Genomic DNA, 5,364 nt, shown 5'->3' with positions numbered 1-5,364 from the left:
CAAGAGAGAGTTTCTATTGATTGATTTTAACCTGAATATGGGTTACAATTTCTAGTTTCTTTACAGATATCACACTTTTTATTGATAACTGGACATTTCAGATAATTTTTATAGCAACTCTGGGTTCTGAGGACATTTTTGAAGGTTGTTTTATTCCTTTTTTATTTGTTTCTGTGTTTCATACCTTGCCTAGGCTAAATCTAAAAGATGTATCTCCTCCAGTGTGGGGCCCCTGAAAACTCTACTCAATTTTTCATTCATTTTTATTTTTTCCTTTATTTTCCTGTGTTTGTTGTTGTTGTTATCCTAATTGGCAAGCCTAGTTTTAGATAATTGACCTTTATGTCCATAGATTAGTAGTCACTGAATGATTTGAGAGAGATTGTATTTAAATATTTAGAGCTGGCAGTTTTTCCTAGCTTTAGGTAGTGGCCACTGCTGGCTCCATTTTCTCCAGGGGGTGAGGCAGTATGGACAGAGCCAGCCACCCCATACCTCACCATCTGCAGCCCACTGCCTCTTGCCTCAGCACCCAGATGCAGGCCATCAGATGTGTGGTGGTAGGAGATGGATCGTAGGTAAAACTTTTCTACTGATCAGTTACATAACCACTGCATTTCCTGGTTAATATGTCCCCACTGCTTAGGTATATACTTGTCAATATTATGGTAGATGGAAAACTGGGGAATCTGGGTTTATCAGATACAGCTGGACAAGAAGATTATGAGAGATTACATCCTCTAACCTATCTGCAAACAGATGTATTTTTAATGTTTTTATCTAAATTCTAGTTAGTTAACACATAGTGTAATATTGGTTTCAGGAGTAGAATTTAGAGATTCTTCATTTACATGAAATACCCATTGAGCATCACAACAAATTTCCTCCTTAATACCCATCACCCATTTAGCCTTTTCCTGGCCTACCTCCCCTCCAGCAGTCCTCAGTTTGTTCTCTGAAGGTAAGTGTCTTATGGTTTGTCTCACTCTCTCTCCCTTTTTTTACCCTTTCCCCTATGTTAATCTGTTTTGTTTCTTAAATTTCATATATGAGTGAAACCATGTAGTATTTGTCTTTCTCTAACTGACTTATTTCACTTAGCCTAATACAGTTTAGTTCCATCTATGTTGTTGCACATGGCAAGACTTTATTATTTTTGATGGTGGAGTAATGTTCATTGTGTAGGATACCTGAGTGGCTCAGTTATCTTATCTGTATGTCTTAGCTATCTGTATGTCTTCCTTGGAAAAAATGTCTGTTCATGTTTTCTGCTCATTTCTTAACTGGATTACTTGTTTTCTTGGGTGTTTAGTTTGATTTCTTTATAGATTTTAGATACAAACTCCTTATCAGATGTGCCATTTGCAAATATCTTCTCCTATTCCATAGGTTGCCTTTTAGTTTTGTTTCTTTCTCTGTACAGAAGCTTTTTATCTTGATGCAGTCCCAATAATTCATTTTTGTTTTTGTTTCTTTTGGCTCTGGAGATGTGTCTAGTAAGAAGTTGCTGTGACAGAGGTGAAGAGATTGCTGCCTATGCTCTCCTCTAGGATTTTGCTGGTGTACTGTCTTACATTTAGATTTTTCACCCATTTGGAATTTATTTTTGTGTGTGGTGTAAGAAAGTGGTCCAGTTTCATTTTCCTGCATGTTACTATGCAGTTTTCCCAAAGCCATTTGTTGAAGAGACTATTTTTTTCCACTGGATACTCTTTCTTACTTGTTGAAGATTAGTTGACCATATAGTTTCTGGGTTTTCTATTCTTTTCCATTGATCTGTGGTCTGTTTTTATGCCAGTACCATACTGTCTTGATGACTACACCTTTGTAGCATAGCTCTAATCTACAGCTTTGCCTTTCTTTTTCAAGATTGCTCTGGTTAGGGGATCCCTGGGTGGTGCAGTGGTTTGGCGCCTGCCTTTGGCCCAGGGCAAGATCCTGGAGACCCAGGATGGAATCCCACGTCAGGCTCCCAGTGCATGAAGCCTGCTTCTCTCTCTGCCTATGTCTCTGCCTCTCTCTCTCTCTCTCTCTCTGTGACTATCATAAATAAATAAAGAAAAGAATATTAAAAAAAAATAAAGAAAAAAAGATTGCTTTGGTTATTCGAGGTCTTTTGTTGTTCTATACAAATTTGAAAATTATTTGTTCTAGCTCTGTAAAAACTGCTGATGGTATTTTTTTTAATTTTTATTTATTTATGATAGTCACACACACAGAGAGAGAGAGAGAGGCAGAGACATAGGCAAAGGGAGAAGCAGGCTCCATACACCGGGATCCCGACGTGGGACTCGATCCCGAGTCTCCAGGATCGCGCCCTGGACCAAAAGCAGGCGCTAAACCCCTGCGCCACCCAGGGATCCCTGCTGATGGTATTTTGATAGAGATTGTATTAAATGTGTAAACTGCTCTGGATAGTAGAGTAGTTTTAACAATCTTTGTTCTTCCAGTCCATGAGCATAGAATGTTTTTCCATTTAAACAGATTATTCTTTTAACTGATGTATTCTTAATTTGTTTTTCTCTTGTGACTCCTGCAACTTTTGAAAATGTTCAAGGAAAGTAATACCCTAAGTGTTACCACCACTGTCCCAGTACCCCCATCATCCTGGTGAGGGCTAAACTTGATCTCAGATGAAAAAGACATGATTGAGGGATCCCTGGGTGGCGCAGCGGTTTAGCGCCTGCCTTTGGCCCAGGGCGTGATCCTGGAGACCCGGGATCGAATCCCACGTCGGGCTCCCGGTGCATGGAGCCTGCTTCTCCCTCTGCCTGTGTCTCTGCCTCTCTCTCTCTCTCTGTGTGACTATCATAAATAAATAAAAATTTAAAAAAAAAAAAAAAAAAAGAAAAAGACATGATTGAAAAACTGAAGGAGAAAAAGTTGACTCCTATCACCTACCTACAGGGTTTGGTGATGGCTAAGATCACTGCTGTAAAATATCTGGAATGCTCAACTCTCAAACAGCAAAGCCTCAAGACAGTGTTTGATGAAGCTAATTGAGCAGTTCTCTGCTCCGTTCCCATCAAGAAGAGGAAGAGAAAATTCCTGCTGTTGTAAATGTCTGGGTCCCTCTCCTGCCCTGTCCCTCTTGAAAATTTTGGTACACTTTGTTAAAAAATGATGGAACCTTCACAGTCTATGACAAATTTTTGTTATAGATTAGTTTTTCCATAAAACCATTTTGAGCCAAAAAAAAAAAAAGGGGGAGGGGGGGCCTGAAGCCAGTAAGACTTATATGTTGTGTGTGTGGGTAAAAAAGAACATTCAATGTTTAAGTCATTTACATAGTTGTCCTGGCCTTTACTTGCTACTGGACCTTTTTGAGAGTCCTATGTCTATATTCACAAGCTCATGATGTGACAGGAGTTTAAATAGCTCAGGGCCTTGGTCTACTCTCCAGGAAGGCATTTTTGATTCTACTGCAGAAGAATGCTAGGAATATGTTTGCCCAAACCTAAATGCAACATCTGATTAGTGGAGCAAGACAATGTCTATGCCTCACATGCTACTTCCAAAATATAATTTTCTCAGGAAATAATGAGGCCTTTTGTCCATGGCAAAGAATCTACAGGACCTCATGACCTACCTTGCCTAGAACTTTTACATTGCCCATGTTGGGAGTGGGAAGGTGGGATCAGCTCTAGACCTGAAAGATTCTTATTTTTCTTGCCTCAAGTTCAATTATTTTCAAATATAAATGCTTTTCAGATTGTTTGGTAAATTGCCAAAGTCTTAAAATGGTTGTTTTAATCATGCTCATTTGATAGCTACTTTTTGGGGAGTAACTTATTCATCCATAGCCATAAGTTCCCTACAGTCTCTTTCATGAGCATAATAAACAAGAAATGATCAGAAGCTCATGAGCAGAAAGAATAATTAAACATATGTGTTTATTTTTAAAACAGTACAAGATCGTCAAAATAAAATAATTCAATGACCTTGACATATTTTTGGTTTCTATATGAAAATCTACATACTCAAATTAACTTCCTATTATTACATTTTTATAAATTTCAGGCTAGAATATTTTACTAAACTTAATTTAGTAAATATCCTTCTTAATTAAGGAACTCCTTATGTGTATTTTAGCTCTCCTTTGTTTAGATCTTAAATGGTAAATCCTTTATTTATTTACTAAAATTTTACTATTTTTCTAATATATGCTAAATGTTCTTCTATGAAATTAGAAAACAACAGTGACAAAGATACATATTTTATATTCAGGGAAATCGTAATCAAAGGCAGAAACTAAATATTTGAACCCTATTAAAATATTAGCTGGTAGCACAGAAAGTATATTATTTGACCTTCACAATACCTCCAGTAGAAAATTTTCATTTCACAAATGGTGTTCTGTTGCCTTTGCCACCTTTGCCCCAACATACTTTCATGTAAGCAGCATCTATTGGTCCCCTGTGTGTACAGAGTAGCACAAAAACCTATAAGGTTTTAGAAAGCTGCATCAATAAATTTTCTGAGAGTCACTATCTTTTCTCAAAGCCTTCTTTTCTTTCCCAGAGCTTTCGGTACACCCCTCCCTTGATTCTTCTGAATCCTCTAAACCTTGGTGTTTTCTAAAATCTTAATTGAGTACTTAAAAAAATAAAAATGAAACTACATCTTTTTAAGACAAAAACATTTCCAACTTTTTGTAATTAATACCAAGAAAACAAAATTTTCATAATAATCAACTAAACAATTGTTCATTCATTGTCATTTCCAAGGAAATAAATGTCAAAGTGTGCTTTTATAGTGAAACACTACTGCAATAACCTATAAATTCCCCAGTAAAAGCAGCTCTATAGGGTAGATTCATGATGGGATGAAATGAAAGAAACAGGATTAAGCAACAGTCAACCGATATTAAAATGTCAAACACAAGGTGAAAATAATCCTTTGATTGAAGATAGTACAGTTTGTGGAATTCACATGTTTTCACAAGAATGAACAACTATTTCAATAAAGATATTTTCTTTCATTTACTTGACAAGATATTGTACTGTTGAATAAGTTGAGAAAAAAAGGAAAGGAATACTAATACTTAACTCCTGCATAAGTTAAAATAGGTTAATTTATGTGATGATGATAAACTAACCTCAAATTCTCAGCTTAAAACCACAAAAAGTTACTTATTTTTGTTGCAGTTTCCACGCAGGGTGGTAACAAGGTCTCTGCTCATTATAGACACTGAGGCTGATGGAAGCTCAGTTTCAGCACTTGCTTTCACAATCACCAAGGCACAGGGAGGAGACATAGTAAATTGCGCATTGATTGTTAAAGTTTCTATCTGAAAGTGACATGCTTATTTCCTTGACCAAAAAAGGTTCATGGCACTTCCTAACTACAAGAGCAAGAATGTGA

At 36.8% G+C, this 5,364-nt stretch overlaps 1 pseudogene; it reads left to right on the top strand.

The window, feature by feature from the left end:
- The first annotated feature begins 536 nt into the window (after positions 1 to 536).
- LOC140636242 (ras-related C3 botulinum toxin substrate 1-like) lies at positions 537 to 3,060 on the top strand (annotated as a pseudogene).
- The last annotated feature ends 2,304 nt before the right edge of the window (positions 3,061 to 5,364 follow it).

This window comes from Canis lupus, chromosome 7 (assembly GCF_048164855.1).
Source record: "Canis lupus baileyi chromosome 7, mCanLup2.hap1, whole genome shotgun sequence".
Lineage (NCBI taxonomy): Eukaryota > Metazoa > Chordata > Mammalia > Carnivora > Canidae > Canis > Canis lupus.
This window is presented reverse-complemented; position numbering and strand designations above follow the sequence as displayed.